The 18,752-nt window shown below is 40.2% G+C and overlaps 1 pseudogene; it reads right to left on the bottom strand.

Moving 5' to 3' along the window:
- The window catches only part of LOC121856664, a 144,867-nt pseudogene that overhangs the window by 30,730 nt on the left and 95,385 nt on the right, over positions 1–18,752 (bottom strand).

Raw genomic sequence — 18,752 nt, 5'->3', positions numbered from 1 at the left:
TCCATTCCTTCCTCTCCCCTTCAATTAGCTACATTTATACCCTCCCCTATCTTCCGATTTAACATCTATCACCATACTATAATTCGACACCCCGCCCTCCTCCCACTTGTATATTTATTCCTTCCCACAACAGTATGGCCTCACTGTATTTCCCTTTCCCTCACAATCCTTCCAATCATTCGTTTTAAATACTCTCTATCCCTACACATCAATACATCTATCCATCCATCATTTCAATCCCTATCCAGTACTCTATTTAATTCTCTCCAGAAGACTAACCATCTCTATCAGAAAATAACAAAATCCAGACATATTAAAATGAGATCCTGTCTATCTTAATATACTTGTGATAGAATACGGAAGGCCAATATGGCTGGCCCTGTTTGACCTGTTCCATGCTCGAGTGTTTGGGCGAACAGGTTGTTGCCTTGTCTTCTTTCTTTTCTTTGAGATAAAAAAAAAAACATATATTGTGAAAAGGTCGATCTCTAAGGGGCTATAAATCCACGGATATTGCCACTCATATTTCACTTACTTTGATATCATATTTGTGATATTTTGTTCACCCCGGACGTTTAACCTTTAAAGTTGGAGTCACCAAAACACTTTTGATTCCTGGATGTTACTGTTGGGAATACTTGGCAATATATTTAGGAAGTTTTGTGATACTTGTGTTCAAAATATGTTTACAACACGTTGAAGAAGACCAGTAAAATAAATCTATCAATCAAAAGAGCAATTTAGGGAATCTTTCACGGCTGAGTTAATGTCTGAGTGTGTGTGTGTGTGTGGGTTTTTTCCGTGTGTGCGTGTATGTGTGTTTGTTGGTTTGTGTGTTTGAAGCAATTTTGAACCCACGACATATCCCTGTACTGCAAGGTGAGGTGAGCACTTACCGCCAGGTCACCGAGCTGGGAGACACGACAGTGGAGGTATGCTGTCTGGCCAACGGTAGTGGTGATGTTCCTGTTGCCCACCGCCAGGAAGAAAGGGCCCGTCGTCATATCCGAGTATTCACTGTCCAGCATTCCTGTAGATGAGATAGACGGATGAGGAGCTGCAGGGTGTGTTGGGGGGGGGGGGTTGCCATGGTGTTGAGTCTGTTTTGAGGGAAGAGATGAAACTATCATTCAACTTATAATAATAATTGTAGATAATACTGTAGGTAATAGGCAGTTACGAAACAGGGAGGTACTACCGCCTGGGAAGATATTGGAAGCATAATGTGTTGTGTAATGGTAGACCCTGCTGCCATATGGCATCACAAAAATTGTGACCAAGTCCCAGGTTGTTGATCTGACTGACTTTCTGACTCATTTACACACAATTGCAGGGTCTCAATTGTTTCTCTTACCTTGACACCCCACCATATATATCGTTCTCACTCTTGTTCTCTTCCATTTGTGTATTTTTGTGAGGATGCAATTTGTTTGTTCCCCACGGGCCAGTCCCCGATGTGGGTCAGTGACCTGTGTCCCGGTGGTCTAATCCTTATCAAAGAAAAATTAAGTGGATATTAGGAATAGTTATAGCGCTAAATGTAATAATAATAATGTTAGCAATCATACTAATAATGATACAGTAATTATTCGGAAGGAATTCATAATAATAATAATAATAATGATAATAATAATAATATGAAACAGTACAATAATTATAGAAAAAAAAAACATTATATGAAAGTTATGAGTCCAACATTCACACAAGGATACAAAAATAGCATCATTATTGCCACTGCATCTCCGGTTCTCCGTACAACAAGCAATTAACTTCCTCATTAAGCTACACACATCTGCTTGTAATCAAACACACTTGAGCACCGCCCTTAAGATGAACGAGACACACGTTATAGGTTGGCCACGAGAATCTCCAGGGGACTCGCATCTTCTATGACCACTTACAGAACCCATTCCTTACCCAAGTTTGTACAAAGTTCTCGTGTGTGAGCAGTAATGGTCAGCGTCTTATGGCTTTATCCCCTCGTATACTTGATATAATTAAACCCATTGAAGTCATCGTCTCTTTTATCGTCTATTTTGGGATTATTTCTCACGTGGTTTCGACTACTAAGGTGAAAGTTGGTTCTTCTTTCCAGGTAAAAAAATATGTTGACAGGACGTACAGGTAATTAGTGAAGTATTTTGATATAGTGATTGTAAAAGTCTCATATTTTTTTTCTCTTATAAGTCGTATAGTTTCTGAGGTGACAAGAATTTCTCTAAAAGTCGGCATTAAATAGCAAAAATATTACACCAGAATTGTTGAGAATTGCCGACGTAATATTTCTCGCCGTCTGAGCCACCAGACAAAAAGAAACCGTCCAATAGCGTCTGCTGTTGTGTGTGTGTGTCGACATCTCACACACTCACTGTTATTACCACCACCACCACCACCTCCAACAACAATAACAACACCCTCGCCATCACCACCACCACCACCACCACCACCACCACCACCGCCGCCGACACCACCACCACCACCACCTCCAACAACAATAACAACACCCTCGCCATCACCATCACCACTATTACCACCACCAACACCACCATCCCCGCTCTTCATAGTTCGTTAATATTATCCCAAATGACTTTTCAACAGTTACTATAAAACAATGGATATATTGTTTCCCCTCCGCCCGTTGCTATATTAAAAAAAGTAATGAATGTGTAAATAACCCTTGAAAAGTTATATTATCCCGTGAACAATGAACTGCCACTCTCAATGTTGTACTGTATATGTTTGTGTGTATGGGAACTAAGATTGGGTGGGGGTAGGGAGTGGAGTGGGGGGCAGGAAGTGGGTGGGGCTTGAGAAGAGGAGATGGAGTGGGGGGCAGGGAAGTGGAGTGGGGGCAGGGGAGTGTAAGGTGGGGGCAAGGGAGTGGAGTGGGGGCAGGGGAGTGGGTGGGGGCAGGGAGTGGGTGGGGGCAGGGAGTGGGTGGGGGTAGGGTGGAGTGGGGGTAGGGAGTGGGTTGGGGGCAAGTGAGTGGGAGAATTGGTTGACTGATCGGTTAGCTGGGTTTCTGGTTTTTGGGTTCACTGGTTCGATTCTTCAGATACTGTGATTTATTTTTGGGGTTTTGTTGTTACTTGTAAATAGATTCGACGTATGTGTGTATGTTCATGTGTTTATTTTGGTGTGTGTGTGTGTGTGTGTGTGTGTGTGTGTGTGTGGTAGCTGTATGTATTTTCGTTTATGTACGGTTTTAGGTTGAATGCGGAGCGGAAGGGAGAGGGGAAGTGGACAATAATGGGCAAGGAAGAAATGAAAGCAGGAGGAGGAAGAGAAGAGAGAGGAGAAGACAGCGAGGAAGAAGAGGAGAGCTGGAAGAAAAGAAACAGAAGAAAAATAAATGGCGAATGGAAATAAAGGGATAAGGAAGAGAGAGGGAAAGAAGAGGAAAGAGGAAGACGAGGAGGAAGAAAGAGAAAAGAAGGGTGAAAAGGAGAGAGAGAGAGAGCTTGGTGATATATTGGTTCCTGTGCACCGGATGTTTGGTATAAACGACCATCCTCCAGGTGCTGGTGATCCGTCTTTCTTAGGATCCTCTTGGCTGGTGACTTTTCAGGACTAAGTGATTCGTCGGAGGTTGGTGATCCTCAGGAAAGTGGCGTTTTCCGTGTTGTCGTTTACACTGTGTGCTGTTCTAAGGGGAGGGACCTATAGTAATTTACCTTCTGAAAGTAATATAGTTAATAGGTTATTAATATTTAAGCAATTTTTACTCTCTCTCTCTCTCTCTCTCTCTCTCTCTCTCTCTCTCTCTCTCTCTCTCTCTCTCTCTCTTTCTCTTTCTCTCTCTCTTTCTCTTTCTCTCTCTCTCTCTGTGGTATTGGTGTATTCCCGAGCCAGGGAGCCAACTCGACCCTCTCTCCCACCAGCCACTAGACAGCTGGTTATCTTCACGCAAAAATATTTCACTCTCTCTCAGATGCACTTCGTTCAGGACTGAGGAGAGTAGGGGGAGGGAGAGGAGGGATGAGGGATGGAGGGAGAGGAGGGTTGGAGGGAGAGGAGAAAAGGAGAGTTGGAGGGAGGGAGGTAGGTAAGTAGGAAGAATCGTACCATGCAATACTCTTGTGGTGTACTTGAGATTGTCGTGAGGTGAATGAAGCGAGGTTGTCGGTGTTTACGGTTTTTTGAACGAAATTAATGTTGTAGACATGATACAACAGACAGAGAAAATCCTGAATGCTCTTAGAAGAAGCTGAAAAGTTAATTTTTTCCTGTCTCAACTGGAAAACAAAAAGATATTCTTCGTCTTTAGTAAATGTGTATGACGTAATAGAAGGGCACTGTACCGGCAAGCATTAATGACCATCGTGAACATAAGGCACCAGGCAATAATAACTGACCATATTTGTGAAGGTTCTGAGGGGAAGAGAATGGTACCTACCGTCTCTTGGAAATGGGTATCACAAACAGACTGCAAATGACCTGAGAGAAAGAAATCTTGCCATTGCTTTTGGAAATGGGGCATAGCCGATATTACACTGGCATACACAAGAATGCCAGGAGAGAGAAATGTTTTCTATCGCCTTCGGAAATGGGTATCACAGGCATGAGAATCTGGAGCCCTCGACTCATGGTATATTGTAATGGTGATGGAGGGAAGAGTGGCCATAAAATCCCATGAGACTCGCGGAGAGTAAAGTCGAAGGCCATTTCTACATTGGGTGAGAAAATGAGATTCCTGCCACGACAAGGTAGCTGAGTGATGCCAGGGATGTTGTGTAGGGAATGAACAGAGGAATAGTGCCGGAATATAAACGAAAATAGAGATGAATAACAAAGTGAATTAGAGACATAAACAAATACAATAAAACACCTGAACCATGTATTGTAAATGTCTTTCTAATTCTATATAAAGGCAGGTAATTAGATATATGAATACCCTAGATAATTATTAAAATATCCAGGTGTGACGTTTACTTTAAGCCAAAGATAATATTTGGATATATCTCTAACACTCACCAGTTGAATACACCTTTGTTAAAATTGTTCTCCTGTGACGGGAAATAACCCTAGTCTTTTTTTTTAATCAAGTGGGGGATGGAGTGTGACCGAGATGAGAACACAAACAAGTCTGACTGTGTGTGTGTGTGTGTGTGAAGACATTTTCAGTGCTGGGTCCATGAGGTGCGGCTCCTGGGGTGAAAGGATTTGATATCTGGAACCTGAAGAAGGTAATAGGTCGAAGTAAATCAGTGTAGAGTATATACACTTGAGACTCAGTTCTGGATATTATTGAGATTTTAAATATTCTATCTGGCTATTTGTCAACCTTATATTTTATTCGTGGTTAAATGAGGTGGAACAGGTGTGTGCCAGACCTCACGAGAAGCGAGAGTGAATCCATAAATCATCAATATATATCACCAATTCTCGTAACTTATACATGGACATTAATTCTGGGTTCGGTAATATATTCCCTGTTGGGTATTAAGATAAATTTTGTTTACCTGAGATCTACACCATAAAAAAAGGAACGCCAGCACGAGCAATCAAGATCGCCAGCACGAGCAATCAAGAACGTCAGCACGAGCAATCAAGAACGCCAGCACTAGCAATCAAGAACGTCAGCACGAGCAATCAAGAACGTTAGCACGAGCAATCAAGAACGTTAGCACGAGCAATCAAGAACGTTAGCACGAGCAATCAAGAACGCCTGCCCGAGCAAGCAGTCAACAGAAATCGTTCGTTCCCTTCCACCCTGCAATGACATATTCAAGGAGACTTTGGTGGACTCTATTAGCGTGTTACTGTCAAGCTGAGTGACAGTAATGAAAAGTAGACGTGATTTTCTTTGATAATATTAGCGTTAGAGACAGATCATACGGAAATGCCTGTCTGTCAGTTTCTCTTTCCGTCGTTGTTTGTCTGATCTGTATATCTGTTTGTCTGTGTTGCAATAACCCATTGGTTTAATTATCTGTCTGTCTATCAAACTGTCTATCTGTCACATTTACTCATTTCCTGAACTAGATAGAGTTGGAAAAATTATTTATTGGTCAGAATTTGTTTTCTGCGATCGATCCATATAGCTATCTGTTGATAACCTATTACACATTATTATTATTATTATTATTATTATTATTATTATTATTATTATTATTATTATTATTATTATTATTATTATTATTATTATTATTATTATTAATTATTATTATCGTTAGAAAAAATATATGGACACAGATCAGAGAGTCAATCGTATATCACAATTATATCAACCAAATTTTCATTTCCGCTTTTCAACCCGCTGATACTTTTTACCCCACAATACAGATCCACGCTGCAATTTGTCTGCGATGTGAATTGAAACGTATTGAAAGCATAAATGGGAAAATTATTCGCAGCCGTGTCACTGAAATATTGCACCCAGCGACGGGGTTTGCAGAATCCATGCACGCCGATAGTGGGATGAAATAAATAAACTGTTGAATGGTAGAAAAAAGCTCTACCAAACAAGCGGCAGCGTTGCGTTTAGTATAATTCCATATATTTATTCCTAGTGCTGGAATATGTATGAAAATCTTCCCAACACCCCCAGCACTACAACCCAAGCGCCCATCTTCCCTCCAGGCCCCTATCCCCTATCCTCCAGGCTCCTTTCCCCCAGGCCCCCTTCCCCCAGGCCCCCTTCCCCCAGGCCCCCATCCCCTTCCCCCCTCAGGCCCTATCCCCGACCCCCCAGACCCTCCAACTCCCTCGAACGTAATCCCAAGGTACACATTTCCGCAGGGGGAGTATCCGATGGTATTCATATCCAGTGGCCCAAATTTAGATAACAGTGCGAGTTACGTGCCTCCCTTTTCAATTTTTTTCTTTTATGGAATTCGTTTGTTTTATTAGGTTATATTTGGATACGGTAAGTTAAGTTCAGAATATGTTTGGGTAAGTTATATTAAGGAAAGTTTAATTAGGAAAGATTAAGTTAGGCTAGAGTAGGTTAGGCTAGGTAAGCTTACGCTACAATAGGTAAATTTCGGTTATATTAGTTAAGGTTACGCTAATTTAGTTTAGGTTAGGTTACGTTAATTAAATTTTAGTGCAATCTTGTTTAAACTATTAAAATCAAATGATTCCTACATCATCTTAGGGTCATTGTCTTCTAAATTTTGATCTCTATATAAGACTACTCGTATGTGTGATACTGTATTCATAAAATCGGGAACCATAAACAAACATTACAATACATCAATGTATCATGTGTTCTGTTACACACACACACACACACACACACACACACACACACACGGACTGTAATAGTAGAATTTCCTTTTAATATTCACTGTTAAATATTCGTCCTTTTTTCCCTTTTTTCTTTCTTTTTGGTCCTGTATTTACTCTTCAGGGTTTCTGGGTAAGCGAACCTTGGACCTAACAGCCGACTGTATCATGGCCGACAAGCTAGGCTCAGGTCCACTGAAATCCTTTACCAACTCAGTAGGAAAAATCGCAGAGATTGGAAAAAAACGCGACATGTATCAGGGGCTCGGAGGAAAAATTCAACACAACCAATTTGCCGGAATTGGAGCTGTATTGAGTGTCTCCGGAGTTCAATGCGATATTCTGTTACAAAGACTTACAGCTGAACTGGAGGCCCTGTAGAGCCAACACTCCCTACCTCGTCTGTACATATCAGTCTGTTTGTCCACTTCCTGTATCGAGTTGTTGTTGTTCTGAATATTGTTGCGTGTACTTGTGTCTGTGCCAATTTCTGTAATTAAATTGAATTAAATAGTCGCTAGATAAGGTAGTAGGTAATAGGCAGCTACCAAGCAGGGAGGTACTACCACCTGGAAAGATATTGAAAGCATAATGTGTTGTCTAATGGTAGACCCTGCTACCATATGGCATCACAAAAATTGTGACCAAGTCCCAGGTTGCTGATCTGACTGACTTTCTGACTCATTTACACACAATTGCAGGGTCTCAATTGTTTCTCTTACTTTGGCAACACAACGTATATATCGTTTCTCACTACTGATCGGTTTTATTTTTCCATTTCTGGACTTATTTTTAATAGTGCAATTTGTTTCTTCATTCGCTTCCCCCCCCCACCCCCACCCCTTCCAGGCTCCAATGTGGCTCGATGGCCTGTGCCCAGGCCGGCCAAAATTTTTCCAGGTTCCCGATATTATAGTCACAAAATATAAGAAATCGTACTAAAATATCGTAACTCTGAATCTACATCCAATGCACCGTAAGACTCTGCTGACAAACATACTACGCACCTCGCTCTACGATCTGCACAAACAAGAGAACACATCAGTTCATGTTTCTTGCAGCTGCATCTTGTGGCTATACACTTACATCTAATAATGGTGAGAAGTACTGAGAGTGCAGGTGGCAGTTACATTTCCTCAAGGAATAAACCCAAGTACCTTAGCTGAGATATTTTTGTAGCTTAGACGGTCCTATTCGTGATGCATTACCAGCGCGGTGAAGCAGGAAGACACAATGCTACGATATCAAGTTGAACCGTATACCTTCAAAATTCGTAGCATAGAAAGTTTCACTACGTTTTGTTATGGTTTCTGCGTCATTTTTGGGGGTAGTCATTGGCCGGCAGCTACGACATAAAGTGTGGATGATAAGTTTACTCTCGTTTAGTCCTCATTTCATACACCAAAAAACTTGCAGTTAATGAAAAAGACAAACAGAACATTAATTTAGTATAGTGTATGTTTCATTAAGTCCAGTCATCAAAGATTCCTCAATTTCCTTCTTAAACGTTCCTCCCTGACGTTTTCTTCGTCCTAGGATCACTCTGACTTCCTCGGAGCCGCCAAACTAAATCTACACTTCTCTTCATTTGGGAACTGCAGCTCCATTTCATCCAGCCCCGCGGCACCCGGAGGAAGGAGATAGACACACCTCATGAACATGGTTTCATTATCAGCTGAAATGACTTGCGGTGCTCTCTGATATTGGCAAGAGACGACCTCGACGGAATATTAGGATGGGGATATTCTTCTCTCCGGGTTGCCATTTTCATTTTATTTAATTTGATTTCATAAATTCTGCAGCTACAATAGAGCAGGTAGTTGTACTAATTAATTCTTGAAGGTGGTAATTACATTCATATTGACTTTAGAATTGTAGCTTGGAGATGATCAGGTAATTTCTAGTTATCTTAAGTCATCTCGGTAGCTTCCTTTCCTGACTTGAGTGATGGAGGAATTTCTCGCGTGAGGACTGTTTATTTACGTGAGACTCAACACAGCCAGTGACCCAATTCTCGGTCACCCTTGTTTTGTTAATGATGTGTTCCGGGACAACTTAAGTGATAGATGTGTCAGATGTGGAGTTGGTAAACAGGCCGAGTCACCTGCCTGGGTTACCATCACCGTAAAACAATTCCAGTGCTGGCAAAAGACTGGCGAACGTTCACCAGGCGTAGATTAGATAAGGATATCATTACGGGGTGGAGGAACTATTTGCACTACTGATTTAACTACAGAATATTTGACTTCGGTGTGTGATCCTTTTAACTCCCGAGGACCCTGACCGTACCCAATGTAACTCTGCACGTCCTAACTTGAGGAAGGTTGACAGGAGTTCCATAAATTTCCCCTCGGTAAGAACTGGACTTGCAGGGCACTAGTGGGTGATCAGCTTCGGTCCAGGTCGGCTTCTGGACGGTGTGTTGAAGGTTGGCTGAGCACTCTAAGTTTTTGTAGCTGCTGATAATGCAACGGAGAGATACATGGCGCACTGCTGTGTCACCTGCTGTGAAAGAATGCTGTGATTGATGGGACAGCACGAGCAGCTGTTTCGTCCGCTCTGGCTTTCTCTTTTTTTGGGGTGGTGGGGGAGGTAAGGGGTGAGGGTGCCAGTGGGAGATGTGCTCACGTTGTCTTAGTGGAGGGAGGAATGCAGTTTTGCCAGTGGTGGTGGTCTCTCTCTCTCTCTCTCTCTCTCTCTCTCTCTCTCTCTCTCTCTCTCTCTCTCTCTCAGGACAGTTTTGTCAATGAGAAATTTTGGGGGGAGTTGGATAAGCAACATGTTTCCTCCCAAGTAACTAGACATGAGAGAGAGAGAGATAATGAGAACTTTCACGCAATATACTGTAGACGGGTGAATGTAACCGCTCTTGTTACTGTTATATGACATGACGGGCCGCTCATAAACTTCGAGTGAGAGTAATGGGACTGAATGGCCACATGTAAATTCTCATATTTATCCATGTAGGTGTTTGTTATGACAAAGGCAAAGTCCTGTAACAAATAACATGCGATTTGGATTTGTTTTTGACCGTGCAGGTAAACAACACTACAGCACCTGACGTTTCTCCCTTACTACACAAATAATAATAATAATAATAACTTTTAAAAATATTCCAGTCCATCAGAGGTGGGGTAGAGTCTAATAATGGTACTGTAATATACATACCATTTATGAGGCACTGATACTATAGCTCCCCCTTGAGCAGTACTCACTCCACCTCACCACACACACACACACACACACACACACACACACACACACACACACGCACACACAACAAAATAATTAACAGCAATCGGGCTATTAGGGTAAATCTGTAAATCTGGGAGAGTAATTTATCTTCACTTTGCTTTAATGTAACTATCTGTGTGTTAAACGTTTCCCGACTTTTCATTTTAGCTGAATCTCCAACTTTGGATATACAGACACTTCAAAGGGTTTATAATGACTAATTTGTGAGGCGCTTAACCTAACCTAATGTAACCTTCCAGGGGACATAATAATTCAATGTCCAGGTGTACAGGTGTCCAGGTGTTCAGAAAGATTGATTGCGTTTTTTTTTGTTATCAAGGAGCTGTATAAAAAAGTTAATTCCTTAAGCTATCCAGGTAGATAAGCTTTCATAATCAACTTGAAAACAAAAACAAAACATGAACAGTAATTTATTTTATTTTAACATATATTATTCTCTCTCTCTCTCTCTCTCTCTCTCTCTCTCTCTCTCTCTCTCTCTCTCACATTCTTTCTGTCTCCCACTCTTTCATTCCTTCTGTCTGTCTGTCTGTCATCTAGAAATTTCCCCTAAAACATGACTCTCATTCTGAACATTCCTCTATATTATCGGCCCCCTTGTCATTCACATATTTATTTCCGTCTTTTCTTCTCACCCTTCCCCATCTGTTGCCCTCTCATCCACCCATATTACTCCTCTCTCTCTCTCTCTCTCTCTCTCTCTCTCTCTCTCTCTCTCTCTCTCTCTCTCTCTCTCTTTTATTAATCCCTCTCAGTTCCATTACTACTAATTGCCTTTGCTTTGGTGTTATTCCCTCTTTCTTTCTCATTCTTCTTTAATCTTTCTTTCTCTCCTCTTTGTTTTCGTCTCACTTTATCCTCATTTTCTCACTTCTTGTTTTCTCTCTTTTCACTTTGTATCTCTCTCACTCTTCTCCGCCTCTTCGCTTAACTCTCACTTATCTTTATCTCTGTCTTCCTCTTTTCTCTCTGTCTCTTTACTCATCGCCCCTTCCCTGTCTCTATTTATGTCTTCTTTCTTTCTTTGTTTTATTTACTCTCTCTCTATCTTTTGCTCTATCTATCCTTTCGCTTTGTTCCTCTCACTCTCTTACAATTTTATCTCTCTCGTTTATCATCTTTTATCTGTGTCCACTTTTCCATTTTCTGTCTTTCTCATTCTCACCTTTGACATTTCTCTCTCTCTCTCTCTCTCTCTCTCTCTCTCTCTCTCTCTCTCTCTCTCTCTCTCTCTCTCTCATTCTTACGCTTTGTTGTAGAATTTTCTCTTCCTACTTTTGTATGCACGTTCGTTTATCCGTACATCTCATTATGTTAATTTATCGTTCTAATGCTGTACATATTCTTTGTAAGTTCTTTGTTGTTCTTAATTAGTTATTTTGTTTTATTCTCCTACTTTATCACATTTTCAGTATTTCTGTTTAAGTTATTTTGTCTGTCTCTATGTCTCTCTGTTTTCTTTATTTCTACGTTTATTTTAGTGGTTTTTTTTTCTATACTTATATTTAATTTCGTAGATATTTCCTTAACCATATCTTCAGCAATCTCCCATCACCCCTTTCCTCAGTACACCTCACATCTCTCCACCATCACCCTCCATCACCCCTTTCCCCACCACCCTCCATCACCCCTTTCCCCCAACACTCCCCATCATACCTTAGCGCTCTCCTCCATCACCCCTTTCTCCACCATCATCCTCCATCACCCCTTTCTCCACCATCACCCTCCATCACCTTTTCCTCTCAATTCTTGGTTTGTTTTGTTAAGATGTCAACAAACTGGAGACAATGTGAGCCGTATCTGTCACGGTATTGTCCTGTCTGTCGTTCTCAAGGGGGAAAACCTGGTCACTGGCTTATCAGAAATCTCTCTCTCTCTCTCTCTCTCTCTCTCTCTCTCTCTCTCTCTCTCTCTCTCTCTCTCTCTCTCTCGCAATACGAATTTTTGTGTGTGTTAAGTCCTTTTATACCTGATATACCTCCCCCCCTCAATCTGCATTCCTCACACCTTTACCTGCACACACACACACACACCGGGCGGGGGGGATGAATTACTAGGCGCCACCCCTTTTGATACACTACGCTAAACTATCTCCCACTGTTACTTTTATTACAGACAGAGAGAGATATATTCGACTGCCATTTATCTCTCACTTTCAACACCCCCACACAGAGAGAGAGAGAGAGAGAGAGAGAGAGAGAGAGAGAGAGAGAGAGAGAGTTGTTTTTGTTTTTTTCTACCTCCAATATACAGGTCACGGTGTTCACTTCCTCTACCTGTGTCAGTAGTGGATGTCTGAAGCTTAATTCTCTCTCTAAGTCTCCCTGAAGTGAACAAGAGTTACTGATAGCTTTTTTTTTAAATTTGTGTCTTTCTCATTATCTTCCTTCCCCATGGCTCTCTGAATGTGTTGTTGCTATTGATGTTGTTGTTGTTCAGTGTTATTTTGTTGCTTGAGTTCTTCTGGTTATTTAATCCCAGTTCACTTGGTCTTATTTTCCCCTCACAACTTACAACTTTTAAGAATTTTTAATATTTTTTTTTATTGAATATTCCAGGTTATTAAACACCGTTCTCTAAGTTTTAATCCCATAAAATATTTAGTTGTTTTTTTAAACCTATACTTGTGTGGTGTTTCTATGTCCACCCACTAAAAAATTTCCCCAGGAGGGTTAAGTAAAGGCAGGGAAAAAATAAATATCAAATTAGAGGAAATTCTGTACACTTTTCTTATATACAGTCTTGAGTTACCTGATTACATTTTCGACGTCAGTGATTCACCTTGACGTTTTTAATAACTTCTCCTTATTTCTTAAACATGACGTATTTTCCGGCTCGTTTGTTAACCGGATGAAGGAGGAGAAATATTAAAGGCACAGCAGCGGCGACGTTCTGTTAGATTTATTCAATATACTGTGTGTATAATATATTCACATGACCTAGTTACGTTTTCAAGTTGTTTACGAGCCTATGAGACCTTAGTTACTAAAGCTCCTTGCAGGCTTCAATAACAGCAACTTGAGTTTGTGTGTTTGAATTTATTTATTTATTTGGGTGGGGAGGACAGTTTTGGACCTTTGGTAAACACAGACGAGGAAGAAATATTTAATCTACCTGTACAGTCAAAATCTTTTACGGTATTCAACTTCATAATTCTGTTTCAAATATTTTCATCCTCTGATAATATTGAGTTGTCATTATTATATCAAAAGGTTGTAGTATGGGTTAAATAATGTCAGATCAAATATGTTTTCCCGGTGTTGTGTTCTTTACCTCAGATTTGTGACGCTTTACATTAAAAATACTATAATTGAACCTCTCTATTTCATGTTCATTATGGTGAGTATGTGTAGTAGGTAGTTGGCAGCTACCAAACAGGGAGGTACTACCGCCTAGGAAGATATTGGGAACATATGGGATCACAATAATACTGTATTGACCAAGTCCCAGGTTGCTGATCTGACTTTCTGCCTCATTTACACACAATTACAGGGTCTCAATTGTTTCTCTTACTTTGGCAACACAACATATATATCGTTTCTCACTTTATTTTTTTGGTCCATTTCTGTATTTAATTTTAGGTCAACCACCCCCCCCCCACCCTCTCCGCCCGACCCCAATGTAGGTCGATGACCTGAGGTAACCAAAAACAAGCTCTGTTCTCCTTCTCTCAGTCAGTGTTCTCCTATTTCACTCTGACACAATTTCTCTTACATTATTATTGATACATTGGTGTTATGATTCTATTACATCCACCTGCCTCCTCTCCCTCCTTTACTCCTTTATTCTTATCCATCCACCTGCCTCCTCTCCCTCCTTTACTCCTTTATTCTTATCCATCCACCTGCCTCCTCTCCCTCCTTTACTCCTTTATTCTTATCCATCCACCTGCCTCCTCTCCCTCCTTTACTCCTTTATTCTTATCCATCCACCTGCCTCCTCTCCCTCCTTTACTCCTTTATTCTTATCCCTCCACCTGCCTCCTCTCCCTCCTTTACTCCTTTATTCTTATCCATCCACCTGCCTCCTCTCCCTCCTTTACTCCTTTATTCTTATCCATCCACCTGCCTCCTCTCCCTCCTTTACTCCTTTATTCTTATCCATCCACCTGCCTTCCCTCCCAAGATTTTTAAGCTATTCTTTTAGTAGCCACTTGGCGCCACCCTGTTAGCTTTTAATTAGGTTTTTTTCTGCACGTGGTAGGTCGTTTTCCCTTGACCTTTTGCAGTAAACCTCACTTGAATCATCATTAAGGGAAGCGATGCATTAAGGTAAATGCTCCCCCCCCCCACCCTCATAACCATTTCGAGAATATTTTTTTATTTTTGTTTCAAGTTTCTCCTCTGATTTCATTTTCATTTACGTGCTTTTGTTTTGTTTTACACTTTTAAATGTCTTGTCCTGTTTGCTTTTGTTGTGAATTTATTTTGTTGTCTTTTGTTTATGTCGTACTCATTAGGATACTCAACCCAACCTGGTTTTAGTTGAATTTATCTGTTTTATTTCTCCTTTTTTCTTTCGTGTTCTCTCTCTCTCTCTCTCTCTCTCTCTCTCTCTCTCTCTCTCTCTCTCTCTCTCTCTCTCTCTCTCTCTCTCTCTCTCTCTCACCAATAACTACCACTTATAATCCACCTTCCTAAGACTTCACTCTTACTTTTATTCACTCTTTCTCCTCATTCATTCATCACACTCATACACTAACTCATCCTTCTTTCCTCTTGACTCATCCATACTGTCATCCATATTCTCTCTCTGTCTCTTTCTAATTCTCACTTCTATCGCTCCTTTCATAACCCCTATATTAACAACCTAATATATCTCCTATTCATTTATTCTCTCTACACCCTTCTGTCTCGTCAGGGATAACGAAAATAAATGAAATAAATGAAAAAAAAAATATGGAGAAAAAAATAACTCATACACAGAATGGTATTTTGATTAAATAATTTGGCTATGGTGACTCTGGTGTCCAACGAGTGGATGTTATTTTGATGTGAACGAATGAATTTAATGACGACAATCCCCCCCCCCCTCTCCTCCCTCCCCCTTGTGTGTGTGTGTGTGTGAAGGTAGGAATATGGTTATGGGTGAAGGCAGGAATAGGGTGATGGGTGAAGACAGGAATAGGTCTGTTGGGTGAAGGTAGGAATAAAATAGTTGCATGCAATATTTTCTGTCTGGTTTAATATTTCATCAAGGTGTCATTTATAAAAGTAAAAAAAAAAAACACTTATTCATTTCCATTGTTTTGCGTTTGTTTTATTTCGTCTCTGTTGTTTATATTATTAAAAGTCGGGTATTATTTTTTTATTTTTGTTTTTATTTATTCACACTAGAAATAAAAACTTGAAATGTAGAAGAAAAAATTAAAGTTTCTTATTTGTAAATTCATTCCATAATGTATTATTAATTTGGGTATTATTACTATTATTATTGTTATTTTTATTAATATTATTATTATTATTATTATTATTATTATTATTATTATTATTATTATTATTATTATTATTATTATTATTATTATTATTATTATAACATATCCAGTGTTCTCTCCTCTCACACTAGCGCTGTAAACATCACACTCTCGTTAGATAATTGACTCTATAATCAGCTGTTTATCAACTAATGAATCAATTATTAGCTTGAGACAAGTTGCTGATGAATTAGTTTGTGGCCTCATTAACACCGTGTTGCTTTCTCTAGTCGTTGATGAGAGAGAGAGAGAGAGAGAGAGAGAGAGAGAGTTTTTGCACATCTACCTTGCATCATCATCACCATCATCATCATCACCACCTCATTATCATCATCCCATCAGAGGTTTAAAACAGGTGTCTCTCTCATCTCCGGGCTGGCTGGGAGGGGGCATGGGCGGGGAGGGCATGGGCGGGGGGAAGAGAGGACCACCTTACCCTCACTCTCAATATCCAGTAATTGCTTTTGGTGGAACGGCGTTATCAAGTGCATCCTCCCCCCCACTGGGTCACCCCCACTGGGTCCCCCTCCCCAACGTGTGTTTCATCTGATGCAGAACAATAATGAACTTCGGGGGGGGGGGTGTAGGCGAGTGTGATCAAGCTCTCTTAACCACCTACCAAACTCAAGGGAGGAAACGACCATTGAAACCATTTACTGCCTCGCAATCACCTGCTCCACGTTGCATAGCACTTTCTTGGCCTTAATTACTCCACTGCCTCACGTTGTAATGACTCACTCGGCCGAGGACAGAGCTTCACTATGACATCCTTCCTTCATTAAGGGAGGGTCTCTCACGGGTAAACCTTGGGAGCGTCAGCCTTAAGGTAAGTTTAGGTGGGTAATTCGATTATCTTCTATATACTCGTACACCTCTCAACTCTGTGTGAGGTATTGGTAGTTAGGCCTGTAAAATAAGAAAAAAAGACACGCACATACACACACGTACACGCGCTCTTTCTCCGCGACGTAAACTATCAAGTTATTCTTGTGCGTAAGAAAGGAGGAAATTGCTCATCTGGTTCAAAATATCGTCATTATTAAAGAGTTGTGAGGTCCTTTTACATCGACGAGGCGAGGTAACGCGGTTAAAATTTTTGTCGGCGTCTCCAATGCCAGGCTGAAAAAGGTGTCGCTTGTCGAAAAGTTGATAAAGTCATTAGCTCTGGCGTGTCCGTACTAAAACGCACAAAAATTCCTTTACACCAAGTCAGAAATTGCAAGCGTGGCGACGGCGACCTTCGACAAATATTTCCCTTGCTGATTTTTTTTCCTTTTATCAATGTTATGTTATTGCAGAAAATATTTTACATAGTTTTTCTTGTTAAATAAATAATCCGGGTTTGCGGGTAAACACTTATGCCAATCAACTTATTACCGATAAATACTGTTGACAAGTTTATCCTCTTCCCGAGAAGTTGAATATAATTTTTTTTCGTCCATTCCGTTTTATGTGTGAGAAGATACCTCACCTTCGATTGTTTTCAGGAGGTAACAGTGACCCAGATAATTACATTAACTCTTTAGACATTTAACTCCACCTTACACCAGATTCACACAGTCAGTCAGTTTGGAGGACAGGTGTGGAGCCCATTTCATTCTTAGATCTCTGTTGGAGGCAGTAACGCTTTCTTTATTACAAACATACGCACAATTTATGTCTCCCACAGAGATAAACAAACACAGACACGAAAATATACAAACAAAACACAAACACACGAACAAATACTATGTCATGCATGCACAACAAACTCAAACAGACTAATGTGTAAAAGCAAGGTAGAAAAAAAACCAATGAACTACGAAACTAAATTCACAGACAGACAGACAGACAGACACAAAGACACTCACTATCTGTAACTCGACGATAAAAATGACGTTACTCAGAGGAAAAAAAAAAGCAAAAACAGAACACGGAGGAAAATGAAAGTTTCTGACCCTTCGTTTGTGTTTTCAGGTAAAGAGATAAGCCCACTTGGTGTTGGGTGAGCTGTGGCCTGTGGGTGACAGTGGCTGGGTGAACTGAGGGTGGTGGTGGTGGTGGTAGGGGTGGCTGGGTGAGCAGAGGGTAGTGGTGCGGGGTCTTACTGATGACACACGCACAATCGCTCCGTCAATGACTCCTGTTATTGTTGGTCGTGGAGGTACAGAGCTCGCCACGTTCTGTGTGTGTGTGTGTGGTGACTGGCGAGAGATAGTTTGTTTACCAGGAAATGTTAGAATGCGTTTTTACGTTCTGTTAAAAGGAGGTAGTGAGAGAAATCTATTATTATTATTATTATTTTTAATGGTAAACTGACAATTGATGTTTAGGGGAAGTTGGTATTATTATTATTATTATTATTATTATTATTATTATTATTATTATTATTATTATTATTATTATTATTATTATTATTATTATTATTATTACAAAAATTACTGACAACATAAACTTACCTATTACTTCTTCATTAACTTATAAAACATACTTACCTACGAGATTCCTTCCCTGTGCTGAGAAACATACGACTCCTGATAGCAGCTTAATATCACTTTGCTTAATTAAAATTGTGTCATCTGTTGCTGCGTCTTGATGTCACTAAGGCATAATTTTCTATCGTAACTTACATGATATTTTGGATATTGTTTCTATATTTTTGTTTACGATAATAAAATAACAGTGACATACTTTTAATGTTTGTTTGTAATAATAATAATTAGTTTGATTTAATTAATGTCACTGAACACCTTTACAAGTTTTCATATTGTTGAGGTTTATTGGTTTATTTACAAGTACAGCCGCGGTTATAACT

This window comes from Homarus americanus, unplaced genomic scaffold (genome assembly GCF_018991925.1).
Source record: "Homarus americanus isolate GMGI-L3 unplaced genomic scaffold, GMGI_Hamer_2.0 scaffold23939, whole genome shotgun sequence".
In the NCBI taxonomy this organism is placed as follows: Eukaryota; Metazoa; Arthropoda; class Malacostraca; order Decapoda; family Nephropidae; genus Homarus; species Homarus americanus.
The sequence above is the reverse complement of the archived record's forward strand: the minus strand, read 5'-3'. Positions and strand labels throughout refer to the sequence as shown.